Source organism: Lepus europaeus, chromosome 1 (assembly GCF_033115175.1).
Source record: "Lepus europaeus isolate LE1 chromosome 1, mLepTim1.pri, whole genome shotgun sequence".
Classification (NCBI taxonomy): Eukaryota; Metazoa; Chordata; class Mammalia; order Lagomorpha; family Leporidae; genus Lepus; species Lepus europaeus.
The window spans coordinates 80,726,179-80,746,961 of NC_084827.1; the positions used below are offsets into that span (position 1 = coordinate 80,726,179).

General features: G+C 38.4%; 1 pseudogene; it reads left to right on the forward strand.

Moving 5' to 3' along the window:
* Positions 1-2,272: 2,272 nt before the first annotated feature.
* LOC133762864 (large ribosomal subunit protein eL8-like) overlaps positions 2,273-20,783 on the forward strand; it is a 91,040-nt pseudogene continuing 72,529 nt past the window's right edge.

Consider the following 20,783-nt stretch of genomic DNA (forward strand, 5'->3'; position numbering starts at 1 on the left):
TGATGTGAATGGGATGAGAGAGGGAGCGGGAGATGGAATGGTTGCGTTTGGGAGGGAGGTTATGGGGGGAAAATGCCACTGTAATCCAAAAGCTGTACTTTGGAAATTTATATTTGTTAAATAAAAGTTAAAAAATATGCATTTTGGAGATAGAAATCCAGTACCTAATACCAAGATACCACATTATCACATTTATATCTTAGGGTCATAATGCATTTGTGCAGCTTTGTGATAAATACAGCTATATAGTTGTGAGTAAGCATAGAGGATTTTTTAAGGGTCAGTAATCACAAACATATGTATCATATATCTGAATATATACATGGACTTGGTTCTCTTTCACCCATTGTACTTCCCTATCTCAATTCATCAACTCTATCCAGCAATAATTATCTACTTCCATTTATCTTTTCCCCTATTTATGTACCTTGCTCCTTGTTTTCATCAACATTTATTATTTATATTCTGGCTTTTGCCACCTCAAATATTTTCTGAGTCAAGGCAAAAATACATAAAGAAGAAAACAAAATGGATAGTCAATATAGTAAAAGAAAGTGAATAATATAAGGGACATAACCTAAGTCCATTTTACACTTATAAGCTGTGCACCTCTACCTAAATTCTGGTTTACTGTTTTCACTCTTTTTCAGGTTTTCACTTCCTTTTAGAATCTTCCCATTAAACAGGAAGTTAAAAGGTTTTTGAGAGAATACATTTCCATTCATTATAGCAAAAACACGTAGAGAGACTTTTATATGCAAGTATCAAAAGAATCACACTAGTACTAACAACAATGGATTACATTATAATGTTATTTTTGCAGTACAAGCATTTTTTTTTTTTTTTTACTAAAAGAACTAAGAGTACTTTGGGGGCAAGGAAGCAACCTAGAAACAGAGATCACTCTTATTCTTTGCAAACCTTATCCATATTCACCACTGTGCTTGAAAGCTTTCATGCTTACTGACAGGAGGCCATGAGCCGCAAGCCTACATTTTAGACATCACTTTTTTTAACCTTCATTGAATATATTCTAAAGATATATAGGGCAATAACAGGAAGAGAAGGAGAACACAGATGAATATCAAGATCATCCAAATGGAATGTGAAGCTCAATAACATATACACTCAGCTGTAACTAACATTTGCTTAAAGAAGAGCAAGGTTATTAGGATAGATGATCTCCAACAAATGGGTATGAATGTAGGAGATCAAACATACATTGAAGACCAGTGTGAGATTAGTACTTGTTTTAGGATTTCCTGAATAAATCAACTCACTTGGCAGAATCTCCAAGAGTGTAACTTACTCAAAGGAAGTTGTGCATTGGCCAATTGATCTATTGTATTTGCATAAAATTAAAATGTATTTAGCAATTCATCTAAAATAAATTATTTTTTCCGCAAAATGGAAATGTGCACTGATAAAATATATAATACAAGAAAATAGAAACATACAGCAGTTCTTACTATCTGGGTCACTTATGAATTTGGGCACATTTGTAGATGAGAATTTTGAATTTTAATTATAGATTTTATCAACCATATTAATATATAGGTCTATTATTGTTTACAGATGTTATGTTGTGTTGAAAAGTATACTAGATGCACTTCCGGCGCCAGCGTCAGGGGCAGGGTCTGCGGTGGTCGCGGGTGGGAGGCGGTGGGGTGGCATCAGTGGGTGTGAGGATACGGCGGCGTGCACCTTCGCATCGCACGTGTGAAGTTTTAGGTACTGCTAGCCTTCCCTGGTCCTTAGGACCAGAAAGGTTTCCGACCTACGGAAGCCCAGAGGAGCCAAGATGGCCGACGCCGTGGGTGCGCGCAGGGCAGCCCGGCTCCCCAGGCTGCCTAGGCTTCCTGGTGTTAGAGCAGGCACAGACGTTCGCCCCGGCCTCTGTGCTACTCCTGCCTGTGGGGAGTCGCCCAGCCGGACTGGAAAGGGCTGAAGGCAGCCCCAGGAGGAAGAGGGGGCCCCTGTCCGGGCCTCTGACCCCTGTGGGGGCAGGAAATGAACCTCTCTGGGCCTTTTGCTCTCAGGCCCGCTGGGCTCGGACCTGCCTGCGCTCAGGTGGTTCGTGGGGGAGCTCCTTGTCACGCCGTGGAGAACGTGTGCCCTCCGGACCGTGGGCACTAGGGTGCTTTCCCGGCTGCCCAGCGCTCAGAAACCGTGTGCTGCTAGTTCCCGGCTTTTTGTCAAATGGTCATCCTGGTGATGGCTCTCCCACTGTCCCCTGGCGGGTCTGTGACTGAGCGCCCACTGTGTGCTGGGGATGCTAGGCGGTGAGGATGGAGACTTTGCCCTTGAGCTGCGGCTGCTGCGCCGACCTGCAAGGCAGCACAGTGTACAGGGGCGTCCTTACCCCAGGCCCCGTGTTCCGGGCAGCTACGGGTGGTACAGTGGTGATGGCAGCAGGGTAGAGCTGGTGGAGGAGACGGTGTACCCGGGGCTATGGCAGCGCTCAGTGAAGTTTATTCTGCTGGGGTGCGGGCAGGAACAAGGGAAGCGCTTTGCAGTAGATGGAACACAGGGCTGGGTAGGATAGCCCAAAAAGCCACGGCGGAAGTGAAATTTGGATTAGGTAGTAGGCTGCTCTTTAATATCTCCTGGATGTTGTGGGTGTTTGTAAAAGGAATGTAATAAAAAATATTTAAGAAGAAAAAAAAAGTATACTAGAATAGAAAGTGGAAATGGAGATTTAAGCCCAGGTCTAACTTTTATTTACTATGTGACCTTGGTATTTAATTTTCTGAATCCTCAGAAATATTTTTCCATATATCTAGACCAATTGTTTTTTAATCAAAGGGCAAATAAGATATTTCAGAGCATTAAATATTCCAACGATACTAGTGTTGCTGTTACTTTATTATTATACTCTTGTTTTACAAGTACTATATGGTTGGCATACTTTGCTAGAAACATGAAATATTCCTATATTGATTTTAAGAATTGCACAGATCCAACCTTAACATGTAAAAAGATAATATCAAGGAAATTTCACTATCAGCAGAAGCAAACGGGGTTTGGAACATTTTAATGTGCCATAATCTAGGATTGACAAAAGCAAAGCTGTTCCCTCTGTGGGTTCAGATATCATAACACAGAAATGAATGACTATAATAACAGGAAATGTAGGAATTATGAAGAAATTCTCATAGAGGAGTGACAAATCCTATTCCTTGCCTAGTATTATCTTATACTTTGAAAAGTTCATTCCATAGAACATTCCAGAAAGAGTTTATGAAAACCATGACCTTTATGCCAATCTGGCATGCTTATTGCTGTTTTATCATCACATAGCTGTGCTCATTCAAGCATGTATTGCTATCCCTATTCTCATGGAACTTCGAAAGAGTTGAGTTGTTACAAACGATGTGGTTTTACTGTGATTTGAATAATATTTCACTTCCAAATCCACCCAGGACTTTATAGACATGTGATAAGGGTACTAAGAAAGTAAAATATTAATCCAATCATAGTTTTTGGGAGATGAGCCTATTAGAGGTCCTTAGGTCATCGGGGGAGTGCCTTTGGAAGGTAATTCTAGGGAAAGGGTTATTGTCAAGGCTGAGTTGAATCCACCTGCTTTCTCTCCCTCCCTCCCTTCCTCCCCCCCTCTGATTTCTGCCTGTCTTTGTAACTCTTTTACACACACTTTATCATTGCCAGTTGCCAATCTCACTAAATGCCCAACTGTAGGGCCACACAATTGTGAACTTGAACCTATAGAACCATAAGTCAAAATACAACTCTTCCCCTTATAAAGTTAGTTTCTCCAGGTATTACATAGTAATGAAAAACTGACCAAGACAGGCCAAATTGCTTACTATCTGGTCCTTTCCAAAAAGTGTGTTAATCCTGCTCTTGATTTCGCTCTCTTAGATATTACTGGAAATCTCCCAGAAGTTAATCAATAAATATGACTCAATCATTAAACCTTTATCCATATAGTCCTTGCCTTGGGTGCTGATAAATGGAACAATGTCAATTTTTTTCTTTCAACTGAGTAACATAGTACTTCTTAAATATTATTGTGAGTGGAAGGATACCTTTATAATAATTTCTTTAAGGAGGAAAACAGCTGCCTGCTCTGCCTCCCCTCCTTAGAGTGTCTCCTTGCAAACACAATATGCCTGATTAATTTCCCTGAGCTTTTGATTATACAATGAAAGTTCATGGGACTTTTGATCTTTGCAACTGTGAACACTCCCTCCAGAATTACTCCATGTGTTTCTACCAGGTATATATGAGATAACTACCAAGTTTGTCCTCTCATTTCTCAAGGAAGTAAGTTTTAATAATTATTTCCTTTTTTATATAAATTTGTGTGAAATGTCTCCCAGAATGAATTTTTATTCATTTTCACACTACCTTGTATGCTGATTTATAATGATAATGCTTACATAATACTAAAGTTATGTTCCCTCTCCCTCTCTTCTTCTGAATTAGTACAGAGGGTTCTTTTCTAAGAAGGGTTGTTTTATTTTCCCACAGAAGGAATTTAGTTGAACTGTGGATTCTTCTTGATAGACCTGATGGTAGAAACGGCTCTGCATGACAAATAAGCAAACACCCAGGTGATACTAACAGTGATAATTCGAAATCATACTTTTGAAAACATGGATGGCCAGCGCCATGGCTCACTTGGCTAATCCTCCGCCTGCAGCACTGGCATCCTATATGGGAGCCGATTTTAGTCCCAGTTGCTCCTCTTCCAGTCCAGCTCTCTGCTGTGGCCCGGGAGGGTAGTGGAGGATGGTCCAAGTGCTTGGGCCCCTGCACCTGCTTGGGAGACCAGAAGAAAGCACATGGCTCCTGGCTTCAGATCTGTGCAGTGCCAGCCGTGGTGGCCATTTTGGGGGTGAACCAATGGAAGGAAGACCTTTCTCTCTGTCTCTCTCTCTCTCACTATCTGTCGAATAAATGAAAAAATTTAAAAAAAATGAAAACATGGATGAAAATTTTAAAATTATGCATTAGTACTCTAAAACTAAATTTAGATTTTGAAAGCTCCATTTTTCATTCAGTCATTTGTAATTTAAAATTCAATCTCTTTGGGGTCAAACACATAGTTCTCCTTCTCCTCCTGTTTCCTTAGTTGTTTTTTAAAATTTTTATTTACTTTTCTTTTTTAATTAATATGTAATAATTGTTCATATTTATGCCTGAGTGGTTTTAATTCTGACATGCAAGGGAAATGTCACTCTGGATCAGGTATCATTTGCATCCCTTTTCTCTGTATTCCGGGGCCACTGCTGAGGCTTGCCTGGCCTCAGTGTGTTCTTGTCAGTTTGGATTTCTGCTGATGAGTCTTTGTTCTTTTTGGCAAGGCCAATTGCCAGGCTCATTCTAAATCCTCCTTATCTGAAACTCATACCTTTTGTTTCATCTGGGCTTTCTGAGGGCTTTTGAATCTTATAAAACCCTTAGCTGTCTATCACCATCATCCTAATGTCTCTGACTTTAGGACACTTCCCTTTTTAGCAACAAACTAGCACTGTACAAACACGTGATTCTCCAAAACCCTTATAACTTCCAGAACTACACCAAGGTAAGACATCACTGTAAGGCAAAACTTTAGTGCTTCCCAATCCCTTTAAGCCCATCTACCATTAATGATTTCACCCTCCTCCTCAGACTCACATAAGATATGTTGAAGACCTCTGGTCCTTTCAATAAACTCACTTATCGTTATGGCCCCTATTTTTAAGTTCTCAATATTTCATCCATTTTGAATTTTTAAAACTAATTTTGATCCTTTAAAAGATTGCATTAAAATATTACTTGCATGATTACTGAATTTTTGGTATACCCCTAAGTTTTGCAACCAAAGGGCAAGCACCTCTCTCTTACCTCCCTCTAGCACCAGGCACCTCTCCTTTCCTTCTCTCCCACAAGCAATGAGCTATGATCCCATTTGAGTGGGAAACTAGCATTCATCATCACCCCTACTTTTGCTTGTGGATTATCTTACTTGAGGATTATCTTTGCTTGTGGATTATCTTCTGCAGTCTTTGGAGCCTGGCTTTTTGCCTCACAAAATCCCTTTTCTCATATACAGAACAAAACAGGGGGGTTGGATAACTTGTAAATTAAATGTATTGACTTTCATAGCCATTGTTTTCTACCATGAACTTAAAAATATATATTTGGCAACTCAATGACTTTATTTAATTAATTGGTAACTGCATTCATTCCTTTCAGAGATGGTGCTTATATAAAGACATAATCTTACACATTCAATAAAAACAAGTTAATATCTTAAAATATTGTCCTACTATAATTATAATAATAACCAAGATAACAATAGACAAAGTAGAAAATGGAGTAGCTATGTAGTATTTAGCTTCTACAAAAGAGATGAGCATATAATAAAGTAACTCTTAAAAGTGAAGAAGATAAAAAGGATTTACATGACTGTCAGCTCCTCTGAAGGCTGGAGTTGGGTCTCATACATTTGGGCAGATAAAGGAGAGTTAACAAATATCTGGTAAATAATCATGGGACCCTGTCTGACAATCTAATGATGCCATTGTCTATTTCCTATTTACTTTTTGGTATCTCAAAGAAATTGACTAGAATAAGAATATCAATCATGGGAATATATTCTTCTCCTACCAACCATCTTATGCAAAGGTCACTGGTTATTTTAAAATATAGAATAAAAATATTAAAAGTGGGAAAATTCAATTCAGGCCTCCTTTGGAAATCAAAGATGAAGTAAAACAGTAGTGGGAGGAAAAGGCACAAAAGGTCAGATAGTGAAAAAGAAACCTTCTGAATTGACTTAGAATGTAGATAATAAACTGGAAAGAAACTGTAGAAGTGCTATTATAAGAGGAATTACTTGTGGGCAGTTCCAGAGGAAGGAAGAGCAACATGCAGCCTGTGATGGATGTTTGGGAGGCGAGAGAGTTCTCTTGGAACGATGAGGTTAAGAAAACAACTGTGTATGAAGCTGAATGTCAACTGACCTCATGCTCATCGGAAGAAATCAGCATGAAGAATGATTGGAAAATTTCCTGGATTTCCCACTCTGCTCTTCGAATAGCTAGTGGTTCATTGTTATGAGAGCCCTGAGACATATTTTCAATGACCATTTATCCAGACGGTTGAGGTTTGTAATGAAATAACATTATCCCTTTGGGAGGAGGACTTAAGGACAGGGAACAGTCAGACAACTCTCACTAGGAACAAGCAACCTGCAGGAAGAGACATGGCTGGCACTCTGTACAGAAATTATGCACTTCTACTTACATTGTGACATGAGACCGAGTGACAGGGGTTTCCTTAAAGTGTTCTCTTGAATCTATCTACCCTTCACTTTAGCATAAAGTTAATATAAAATCAGTTAAAGACAAAGGAAAACTAAGATAATAGTGGCAATGATAATAAGCACATTGTCTTATGTGTGAATTTAAATACCATGTTTCTTAATGAAAAAAGCAATTCACAATGTTTATTAAAATGACTACCTCCGGATGTGATTTTTCTTATTTTCAAATTTCAGCTGAGCATTTTCACATTTTTCATTTGTATGCTATTCAGAGCAAATTCTCCATCACCAACTTCATTTCCTTAACCTGATGAATGAATTCAGGACTAGACAGTAGATGGCGCTATGAATTCAAAGACCATACATCACCGAAGCCTTACACAATCTCTTTTAAGACTCTGGAAACAACTGAAAGAAAAGTATGGAAACTTGACTACCAAAATTTTCTGGTTATAAAAGTTATGGAGTGGGGAGTTACTTTTTGTAGTGACCTATTGTATCCCTTTAGGTAGTTAAACAACAATCATTTCTTTACTAAGTAATTAATTTCTGGCTCCCTGGAAAAAGAAAACACACCCACACCCACATTTAATTTTCTCCTTGAAGCAACAACAGTCACAGATGCTGTTGCTCATACTGACTGCCATTACAGACGGAAAGCAATTCACAAGCACTCAGTAATGCAGAAGAAGATATTAAAATGTAAAACACATGAATGCAAAGTTTCCTTAAAATACTGAAAAAAGATTTTTCTAATATAAAGCAATTTATATGTAAAACATCTGTAATCACAAAAGCACCTTAAATACAATATTCAAATGCAAGCAATAAAAACCCTGTATCTGACAATGATAAATCAACATATTAAAAGCTTGCCTCTCCTGGCAACAGATGCTCTTTGAAGGAGAATTGGTAACAGATGCATACCAGAGAGGCATTCAGACAGTGGTGAGGCGAGCAAGGTGCTGCGTGGAACACTGGCTACCCTGTTGGATCATGGAACCTGCAGCTAAAGCACAATTGCTGTTGAGGTTCCTAAAGAGCAACAACTACAAGTTGCCTCTTTAAAACCCCATTACTCAAACTTAATGGCCATTGATGGAAACCCTTTACCTGTCTCAGTGGCAAAGTCTTAGGTTAGTCTCATTTCTCATGCCTGAACAAAACAAATGGTGTCTGGCTGTCTCAAAAGTGAACCAAATATGCAACTCCAAATACCTAAGTGTAAAGAATCATTTAAACTAAATGGGTATATTGTGAATGTGATGGCCAATAATGACATCTGAAACATTTGAATAATTATTTCCCTCATTTTTAATTCATTTGGTTCTTGCATTGAGGATCAACCATAGTCTTAAACATTCATTTCTAAGAAATATCAAACAGTGTTCTATTTTTAAAGCCCTTGAGCTCTTCATTAGATAATTTTCCATTAGAAGTGGAACTTTTAATTTAGATTTTTGTTACTCATGTCTCTATTTCTATTACATGCATCCTAATTTTTACTATGGTAGGGGAAAAGAAATTTCCTCAGTTATGAATAAGTTCATGGCTGTGCTCCCTAACAATAGACAGCATTACTGAAAAAAAATCACACAACTGTATCTAATATATACATAGGAAGCTTCAGAAAGAAAGAACCCCAGAAAAACCTTTGCATTTTTGTGCTAAGTTTGATGAACAAGTGAATAGTCACAGAGAAGTGTGATTGGACAAAGTGGGTATAATCCATTGGTAACCAGAGGCACAAAGTTAGTTCTATATGCTCAGATTCTTCTCTGCGTCCCTCTCTTACAAGAAAAGGATGCTCCTTTCCTCTGGGTATAGGGAGGCACCACTGAAATGAGGATTTTATGACCTGCTTCAGGGAAAAGTCAGAAAAATTCTTCCTGGATTTTACAACTTGCATCAAGGGGGAAGTGTGCATGACTTTCCTGTTTCTGCTGTTTTCTCAAATGTCAAGATGCCATATCCTTGGAAAATGTGTCCTGAACCTCATCACAACTATGGAACTGCATGAGTAATGTAAAAAATAAATAGAATTTCTATAGGTTCTTTGAAAAGACTTGCTACGCTGTTTTTATTTCATAGGAAACACATTTTCTTCCATTACATATAAGGCAACTTTGAAGCATTGCCCCACAATGGTGGACATTCCTGTTATTGCGAGGTGGGGTCTATGGCCCTTGCCCTTGACCCTGGGTGACTGATCATTAGACTGCAGGGGTAATGATGCTGCATGACTTTGACTTCTGAGACAAGGATAGGGGAAATCTTGAAACCTTTTCCTTCATCTTTCAGTGTGCTCACTTCTCCCCAGGCTCCTACTAGAAAGGCTCTTTCTCAGATCCAGTGAGCCACTTTCCAACAAACCCATGGTAGATAGAGGGGTCCTACTTCAACTGAGTATTCTGGTCCATGGTCCCCTGTGGAGACACCATTTGGGTCACTGCACCACAGATGCTAGAACTGATGAAAAACTTCCAAAAAATTCCAGTCTGCCTGTAAGCCATCCAACAAATCATCCCAGCTGAGGCCCCATTGTGCCCCTTTTGAACCTCTGACCACAGAATCAGTGATTTTTAACTATGAATGTGTTTGTTTATTAGCATTTGGGACAACTGGGACACAATAGTTCAGTTATAAATAGCAATGACATTGTTAGTCATAAATTGTCAAAATATTCAGCTAGGCATGTTTAATTACAGACTTTTTAGTATCCCAAGGGTCTCTTAACTACGTTTCTTGACTTGCTGTTTACTCCCTCCATCTGGCCTCATTACATAACTGGCATATATATATATATATGTATATATATTATATATACACATATATACACACACATATAGATATTTATATATATAAATCCTCTTACGCATCACTCTGCACTTCCTCCTACCCTTAAATAATATTGTCTTTCCTGCCTGTAGCCCACTCTCCTTAGGTGAATATTTTCTTACTTGATTATTTCTTTACCCACATTTTCACCTTTATTTGCGACTAGCCCTACAAATTGTTTGCTAAACCCTGTGAATATCAAGAAAAATGACAAAAGGAGTCTGTAGGGTCATTTTCAAACTGTGTGTCCATTTTGCAAAGTCCCTCACAAATCCAAGCACACCCTGAAGAGCTGTGGGTTTAGTTGCCCAGTGTTGTTGACAGGTTTGTGGCCTATCACTAAAATATGATAAATTAAAAAGGTTAAATTGAAAGACTCTCCATATTGATATTATAGATCTTGTTCCAATGTCTGTGTTTTTTAGTCTCACTATTTAGGATCTTATCCTCTTGTGCTTCCCCTTCCTGTATCTGAATCAAATCCTTTGCCTGTTGAGTAGAATTTGTACCCCTTCTCCTTTGGTGTTCTTCCTAGGAGATAGAGCAGATGATGTTCTTAGATATCATGTTACTAAATGCAAGGAATTTTGGTCCCTTCTTTAAATACATTAGATGATATAATCATCCCATTTTCTCAAAAGCATTGGCAATTGCCATATCTTGCTCTTCTCTGTTTACTCTTTCAGTATTTTTGTACTTTTTTTTAAAAAAAGATTTATTTATTTATTTATTTGAAAGGCAGAGTTACAGAGAGAGAGAAGCAGAGAGAGAGGTTTTTAATCCACAGGTTCACTCCACAAATTGCCTCGTTGGCTGGAGATGGGCTGATCCAAAGCCAGGACCCTGGCTTCTTTCACATCTCCCACTTGGGTGCAGGGGCCCAAGGACTTGGGCCATCTTCTACTGCTTTCCCAGGCCATAGCAGAGAGCTGAATGGGAAGTGAAGAAGCTGGAACTCAAACTGATGCCTGTATGGGATGCCAGCACTGCAAGTGGTGGCTTTACCTGCTACACCACAGTGCTGGCCCCTATTTTTGTCTTTTTAAGTGTACAAATTGACCCTTTGAGGAAAAGAATTTTGCTTTTTCTTTGTTCCTCGATGTTCCTAGCTCTTTTTATTTTTTTTAAATATTTATTTATTTCTTTGAAAGTCAGGGTTACACAGAGAGAGAAGGAAAGGCAGAGAGAGAGGGAGGTCTTGCTTGCGCTGGTTCACTCCCCAGTTAGCTACAAAGGCCCGAGCTGGGCCAATCAGAAGCCAGGAGCCAGAAACTTCTTCTGGGTCTCCCATGTGGGTGCAAGAGCCTAAGGACTTGGGTCTTCTTCTACTGCTTTCCTAGGCCTCAGCAGAGCACTGGATCAGAAGTGGAGCAGCTGGGTCTCAAACAGGCGCTCATATGGGATGCTGGCACTGCAGACAGCGGCTTAACCTGGTATACCACAGGAAATAAGTTTTCATATGTATGATGTCTCCTGGATACATAAAAAGAAAATGGGTAAGAAACCACAAACTCCTGATAGCCAGATTTCCATCTAGCTCTTTTAAAAAAAGATTCATTTTATTTATTTGGAAAGGAGACACAGAGAGTGAGAAAGAGAGGGAGACAGAGAGACAGAGAGACAGAGAGTCACACACACAGAAATATCTTCCTTTCACTGCTTCACTCCCCAAATGGCCCAACATCTGTGGCTGGGCCAGGCAGAAGCAAGAAGCCTGGAGAGCCATCCAGATTTCCTACATCGATGGCAGAGACCCAAGCAGCCATCTTCTGCTGCTTTCCCGGTCACATTAGCAAGGAGCTGGATTGGAAGCCGAGAAGTAGGGACTCAAACCACTGCTCTGATATGATATTCTTGGCTTACAAGAAGTGACTTTACCTGTTGTTAATGCCAGCCCCTTCTAGGATATTTGTATATTGAAGCTTAACATAATGAGTGAAAAATAAATTTGATAAGGAACAATGCAGCTGAAAAAATTACTCAGTACCTTGTCTATTAGAATTTCCAGACTTCTTCAAATATTGGCCCTATTCATTACATCAATCAAATACTTAAATGCTATACTAAGATTTAATTTTGTTACTAATTTTATAATTCTACTGAGCCCTTTCCCAAAGACAATTTATTCTCAGGTGGCTGTTCTCATTACACATTAGATAATCATTTTAATTTTTAAGATGGAAGGAAAGAACAATACACATTTCTTGACTTCACCTAAAGCCAGTGGATTTCTACATTACTTTGTTGCTTCAACCTTATTACCCATACTTCATACCAAGTATTGATGGCTCATACCTTATACATATAATAATTCTTCCACCTTATATTTGCACAAATGTTTAATAAGTTTTCATATGTATGATGTCTCCTGGATACCTAAAAAGAAAGTGGGTAAGAAACCACAAACTCCTGATAGTTAACCAGATTTCCATCTAATTTTTCTGTTTAGAGTGAATTAAAACTTGAGGAAGCTCATTAATTTAAGGATATAGTATATATATATCTTTCAAACAGCTGTATACAATTTTCATATTTGAAATTCCCACAGTCTTCTATTTCTCATCCCACTTTTCTGTTAATGTTCAATGTTATTAATACACACATATATATTTCTCTTTTTTTGTGACAGGCAGAGTGGACAGTGAGAGAGTGAGACAGAGAGAAAGGTCTTCCTTTTCCGTTGGTTCACCCCACAACGGCCGCTGCAACCGGTAAACCACGTTGATCTGAAGCCAGGAGCCAGGTGCTTCTCCTGGTCTCCCATGCAGGTGCAGGGCCCAAGGACTTGGGCCATCCTCCACTGCTTTCCCAGGCCACAGCAGAGCTGGACTGGAATAGGAGTGACCGGGACAGAATCCGGCACCCTGACTGGAACTAGAACCCGGTGTGCCTGCGCCGTGGTGCCGGCCACATATATATTCCTATACATTATCAGTTCAATGAAATATTGCCTTCTGCCTCAAAAGTTCCACAGGGGACAAAAAGAAAAAAATTTGGATATACATATGTCTAAAAAGTCTTATTTTTGGGCTGATGCCATGCTGTAGCATGTAAAGCTGCCGCCTGTGGCGCCAGCATTACATATAGGTCCCGGTTCATGTCTCAGCTGCTCCATTTCCCATCAAGCTCCCTGCTAATGCTCCTGGAAAAGCAGTGAAAGATGGCCCAGGTGCTTGGGCCCCTGGGCCCACATGGGAAACCTGGAAGAAACTCCTGGCTCCAGCTTCAGATTGGCCCAGCTCTGGCCATTGCACTCATTTGAGGGATAAGCCAGTGGATAGAAGATTCTTGCTCTCTCTCCTCTCTCTCTCTGCCTCTCCTTCTCTGTAATTCTGACTTTCAAATAAAAAATACATCTCAAAAAAATGTGAAACATCTTAAAAAAATTGGGGAAGGAGACTTCGGGCTGGACAGAGGCAGACAAACAAATAAATCATGGAGAAGGGTGAAGGGGAGTCTTTTCTGAACGTTCGAATAGGATAGAGGTGGGTCTTGCTTGAGAATATGCAAGGACACAGTGATTCTTTACTCTCAACCATTTATTGGATCACAACAGAAAGGGATCACAAAGTTCACAAAAAGGACAACACTGTCCCAGGCAGCAGCGATGGGAGAATGCTAGGACAATGCATGTACACAACAAGGAAGGAAGTCGGACTACTTTGTGGTAGAAAATTCAAGATCTGACACTGGGTGCAGTGCCTTGATGATAATTATTTTGTCTAGAGGAAGAAGTGGTTTTAATCGCACAAATGAAAGACTCAAGAACATGAATATGTTTACACTCCTTACAACACAGGAAAGGGAACACGAAGTAACAGAGAGGCTTCTGAAAATGTCCTTTAAAAGTGATTGGAGGACGATTCTTATGAAACTTCTCTAAACAATTAGAATTATAAAGGCAAATAAGAATATGATTCTGGCTTTAAAGTACTGGTAAAAGTTTTACCCTAATCTCCAGAAAGCTTAGTCTATTCTGTGATTATTCCCTAAGCTCTCTTTCAATGTAGCACTAAAGTAAGACATCACACAGAGTTGTACTTAATGTCAGCTAAGTACTGCATTACTTATAGATAAATGCTAATTACCAAAGCCTCTAGACTACCAATAAACAGAACCTATTTCCTAAAATTTGTTGGCTGTTTTTGGTACTTGTGGAAAGCAAATGATCAATGAAACTCAACTTAGAGAACCTACCCAGTCCCACTGTGATCAGCGTCCTGTATCAAAGGGCCCAATGATGAGAAGGCATCCTACAGAAATGTATAGGCCATTGTGATATTGTTTAAAACGCTTAGGGAATGAGAAGGACATTTAATAGATGTTTCTTTCTAAATATATATTTAGAATTTAGCTGATTGTTCTCCTTTGTTTAGAAAAACTTTCTTTTTATAACTTCTCACTGATTACTCTCACCTTTTAACACACAGACATGCACACTCAAACACAATTTGACAAAATGTCTTGAAGAGCTGAAGAAAGCCAACTTATGGTTTCATGGTTCCCATCTTCATACCTATCTTATCACAGATGAGGAAACTGAATTATAGATTACTGAAAGGCTTTGATCAAAATTACTTAATAACACATCTAAAATTTAACTCCAGGGTTAGATTTTTGGCTCAGCAATTAAGATGGTGGTTAGGATGCCCAGAACTCACATCAGAATACATTTCTCAGAGTATATGGTGTCTCATTGTATATTTACTACCATTTCAAGCTTGCAAAATGTGGAACACAATTTTTAAAAATATAATTTAGGTTGTGTGATCAGTTTTATTATAAACACCAAATATATTAAAAACATAGATACAGAAATATTTCATTGTAGATATATACAATATCTTTAAACTTTGTTCTCTGAAACTTTCACTCCAGTGCCTCAAAATGAACACAACATTCACCATGACTCAGTACAGAGTATGTGAATATCAAAAGAAATATAACTAGGTTTTGGGATATGGGAAAGGTGTGATAATTAAAGAATAATGAGAAGAGCTGAGGGGATAAAGTCATCTGAGAAAATAATATGAATAAAATCAATGAGACAGAAAAGTAGATGAAATATTTAAGGAATGATACGTGAAGAATTTGATGACTATAGTTAGGTAGGTGGAAAGGTTTTTGATAACTTTATAAGGCAGATTTTTAAATGCCTCGCTATGATAATGGAGCTGGCAGAATGGTTCCATTGAGATATTTAAAAGCTAGCTAGAAATTAAGCCTTGAAGATATGGACTTGGAAATCATGAAATTAAAAGTGAAAGGTGAATCTCTGAAGTTAAATGATACTTTTAAAACCAAAGTGTTAAGCAAAGATAGGAAACGTGGTTATTCAAAAGGTAACTTAACTTATAGTTAAGCAATTATGGGAAAAAGTTGCAAAGGCATCTATGAAAGACTATTCTCGGAAGTTATAATAGTGGTAGGAGAAAACAAAGTGAATAAAAGAATAAAGAAAGTAAAAAATAAAAGGTGGTGTTAAATAATTCTATGGATTACAGCCATGAATATATTTAACAGGAAGCTGTTAGTTATCTTAAAGGGAGTTTGATAAGTTGAGCAGAACAGTAGAGTAGATTTGTGATACGACCAGGTATATTTTGGAATAGTGTTGAAATAGAGGGTCCTCTTTTGAGATGCTTAACAATAAAGAGAACATAATTTGGAAATGGAGTCAGGAGAAGGAATATTTAAAAGCATAAAGAAGTCATATTCAAAAAGTCTTTGTGTCTTGGGCCTAGGAGTCAGGGAAACTGATTAAAATGAAAAAGGAAGCATAACTTTGTAGCAGGTACATCAGGAAAAATACAAGGAATTGGAGGAAAAGAATATAGTAACAAAGAGAAGATAATATAAGAAGGTCTGTTTAAAGACTACAGAAACATTTTCAAAAAAGTGTTATTGAATGGATTGTTGTTAAGTGACCTTAATTAATACAATTTTGGAAAACAATAACAATAGAAATTAGAATGGGGCTAAGTAAGCATGGAAAATGTTTTCATTTCCCACTGGGAAGAAGAGAATCGGGCTTAATTTTAGATAAACACTAGAATTGGCTAACAACAGGACTGCCCACTAAAGATCATTTATGACATGAATTGTAATTGTTCCATAGCTTTCTCCTGACTTCCTTTTGCAAGCAGATAACAGCCTAATCTGAAAAATAAGTCAATGAAGATGCAAATTGGCAAATCAATATTAATCAATTTTAGATGACAGATTCAATTAATATTTAGAGTCTAAGTAGAATAACAATAGAAAACCTATTCTAGGTTTACTATAGGCCTATTCTAGGTTTACTGTAAGAAAACAATAGTAAGCCTATTCTAAATTATTATGTTAATACTGAAAATAACATAGGTAACACTACAGGCAAAGATTGAATCAACTTTAAAATATTTAATTTTATTCCATGATTTGGACCTATTAACACAAGTTGACACACAGTCAAGTGATGGAGAACACAGATGCAGTATTCAATGCGCATGAGTTTGCACTCAAGCTTCACCAGTTACCAGTTGGTATATATTTGGGTAAATTATTGAAACTTGCAATTGCCCCATCTGCAAAATGGGAATAATAAAGGTACAAAACTCACAAGAGAGTGAGTATTAAACAAAACTCCATTTAATGAGCAATTCATGATCCATAGTAAGAGGTGATTGTTAATAGCCTTGTCATTTATAATGCGGGTATTATATTTTCACATTATACTTTAAAAAAAAAAAGATTTATTTATTTGAAATGCAGAGTTTACAGAGAGAGAGAGACAGAGACAGAGACAGAGAGATTCCATCTGCTGGTTCAATCCCCAAATGGTTGCATGGCCAGAGCTAGACCACTCCAATGCCAGGAGCCAGGAGCCTCTTCTGGGTCTTCCAAGTGGGTGGCAGGAGCCCAGGGACTTGGGCCATTTTCCCAGCTGCTTTCCCAGGCACATTAGTAGAGAGCTGGATTGGAAATAGAGTAGCTGGGACTCAAACTTGTGCCCATATGGGATACTAGAGGCCTCACATATGGAGGCTTTACTGCTATGCCACAATGCTAATCCCAACACATTGTATTTTTAATCTTTTTTTTTTAATTCATAAACCTATTTTATTGAGTGTATTTTTAAATTCTTTTTTTAATTAAACTTTTATTTAATGAATATAAATTTCCAAAGTACAGCTTATGGATTACAATGGCTTCCCCCCTCCCATAACTTCCCTCCTACCCGCAACCCTCCCCTTTCCCGCTCCCTCTCCCCTTCCATTCACATCAAGATTCATTTTCAATTCTCTTTATATACAGAAGATCAGTTTAGTATACATTAAGTAAAGATTTCAACAGTTTGCCCCCATATAGCAACACAAAGTGAAAAAATACTGTTGGAATACTAGTTATAGCATTAAATAACAGTGTACAGCACATTAAAGACAGAGATCCTACATGATATTTTTTAAAAATTAATTTTCTATGCCATTTCCAATTTATTTATTTATTTTTTTTTGCCCTGATTTTTTTTTAACTTTTATTTAATGAATATAAATTTCCAGTATACAGCTTATGGATCACAATGGCCTCCCCCTCCCATAACTTCCCTCCCACCCGCTACCCTCCCCTCTCCCGCTCCCTCTCCCCTTCCATTCACATCAAGATTCATTTTCAGTTCTCTTTATATACAGAAGATCAATTTAGTATACACTAAGTAAAGATTTCAACAGTTTGCACCCACATAGAAACACAAAGTGAAACATATTGTTTGAGTACTAGTTATAGCATTAAATCAAAATGTACAGTACATTAAGGACAGAGATCCCACATCAGGAGCAAGCGCACAGTGGCTCCTGTTGTTGACCCAACAAATTGACACTCTAGTTTATGGCGCCAGTAACCACCCTAGGCTGTCGTCATGAGTTGCCAAGGCTATGGAAGCCTTCCAAGTTCCCCGACTCTGATCATCTTTAGACAAGGTCATAAAAGACAGGGTGAGTATAGTAACCAATGATCCTAAGAGTGGCATTTACCAGGTCTGAACAATTATACAGCATTAAGTGGGGAAGAGGACCATCAGTACACACAGGTTGGGAGTAGAGCCATTGGTGGTAGAGTAGAGGTTGTGATTACAAAGGAATGAGGCCCAAGTGCACTAGACAGGGTCTAGAACAAAGGACAGAGTCATTATTAGAGGAGCTAAGAAAGGTGCTGTCTAAGCTACAATTAAGTTTTCTGATTGAGAGGCAAATAGAACCTGATAGAAGGGGCCTTGTAATAATCTGGTGGGCTTTAGGCCTTGTAAGTTAAGAGGCCCAGACCTATCTATCTCTTCACATGGGGTATATCCTAAGGGAGGTGTGAACCTCCTAGGGGAAGGCACTCTGTTGACTTTCATTACTTGGCTGGCCTGGGAGGAGAGCTGGCCAGGTAAAGGCAGGTGGCATCTCTAACAAGAAATTTACAGTTCTGCCTGCAATGTTGCTGGCCCTACTTGACCATACCCTCAGCTGCAGTGGTCACTTTGGAAGTTGGGCTGAGTGAAGGGCTTTTTAGCTTGGAGCCAATAAGATCTGTGGCTCTGACCTGGGCATCCTTCGACTCCAGGGCAGGTCCATTTCCAGTGACACAACTCTTGGCAGAGCTGTCAGGGCTCTTCACAAGCTGACTTCTGCTGAAGCCCAGACTTACCACATTGAAAGCCACTGCAGTGGACTGGCCTGTTGGGTCTGCTTGAGGGCAGATCACTGTACAGATCAGCCATTTATAGGCCTGCCACCCATTGCTTCTGATGCCTAGCTTTCTTTTCCTCCTGGTTTGTGTTAAAGCAGACCAGAGGATGCAAGTCAAGGGAGTGCCCATGTCCCATCTCTACTCTTCGGTGGCCTGAACTACAAGTCTATAGTCACAGGCATGTTCTGTAGTAGTTTTTCTCTTTTTTTTTTTTTATCTTAACAGTTCTATTGATTTCTGCTACCTTCAACTCCTTTAAATTTATCTCCATGTAAACACATGTCACTAGAATGTAAATTTCACAAGGGAAGCATTTTTTGTAAGTTCTGTTCTCTGCTCTGGTACCAGGAAATTAAAATGATACGAAATACATCATAGTTTCTTAATAAATATTTCCGAATAAGTTTGCACATTTTTAGTGCCTTTTGTTAACAAAAAGTGGGACTATAAATGGATAAGCATACTTCCTGCTCCTTGTCCTTCCATTAACATAAATAAATTTATAACCTACAATCGCAGTTTGTCAATTGATTGGGTTTATTTTGCTAGTTAGCTGAGACCCTTAGGCTAAGATAGAAAATAAAAAGGGGGAACCAACACAGGGATAGCATTTTTATTGCCTGAATAAGTCTTAATAAAATGATTGGATTAGACACATGTTTTTGATATGGAATAACATACCACTTTGCTTCAAAGAGACTAGGGAGGTCTTACTTATGAAATAAGAGGATGCAGAGCCAATTCTGGGGGAAAGGAAAGAAGCATGGGTGGTCTCTGTTACCCTGGATGTTTAGGCGTAATCACAAGAGTCACCCTGCACATGAATGCCATTCATGTTAATATTGAGTAAAAATACTTTTTATCTTAATGAATAAAGTATTTATACTGACATTCTATCCATTTGCTTTGTGTTTTCCAAAAAGAAATACTTGCCGTGTTGTAGTCACAGAACAGAAGAACAGAAAAGAAATGTTATAAAATTTCAGTAATTTGGATTGATGAAGTAATAACATTCTGCTTGTCTAAAGTTTTGATGCTAGTTTAAATAGAAAAATAATTGTTCTCTTATTCAAAATTTTTACTAATATGACTTTGTGTAGTTATGTCCTTGCTGTGTCTGACTCATTGATTCAACTACAATCGGCTGAAAAATAACTTTGAAAAGTATGTTTCTTTCTTCTGCATTGGTACATCAAAATTCATCCAGATGACAGGTGAAAGACGGCTATCACAGTACAGGCTACTGCCTTGCCTTCAGCTATTGGAGATATGTTTCCCTTTCTCCTGGATTGTTTAAGAAGTGAAGCAATCATTTCAGTGCAGAAAGTTCATTGGAAGAAGGTGAAGTTGTATAGAAGGATCAATATTCAGGTGACAAAGAAATTAGTCATGTGAACTTCATTAAAATGCATGAGCACTGTCAAATCAGCTTTGGTAAAAGCCCAAGCTACACTTTGTAAAGAGGCCCTAGCCCTGACAGATGCTCCCTTTCCTCCTGGATGGGGCTGATGTCCTAAGTTACCATCACTTAATTATCATCCGCAAATCCATCATTTCTTCCAGGTGCTCTCAGCTAAAATTTGAACATTACCTGAAGAAAGAAAGACAAAATCTATCAAGATCTGAAATACAGCTGAGACTATTGGATCATCAGTTTGATTCTTTAAAGAAAGTGACTCATGCAAATATGAAAACGAAAATTCCACTATAGCCTATCAATTAAATGCAAAGTAAATTGGATTTCTAAGACTGCAGCATGAGACTTGAGATGGTTCATGTCCACAAAGAAATTTCCTTTGGGCAATTTGGTAACAAAATAAAGACTGGTATTGCTAGGCATAGTCACATGCAATTAGAATGATTCCCTAATTTTCTCTACTTGTGAGTGAGGATTTATAATTTACGGATAGGTCTTTTGGGAGAATGAAACTACCTCACCACTCAGTGACACCTTGAA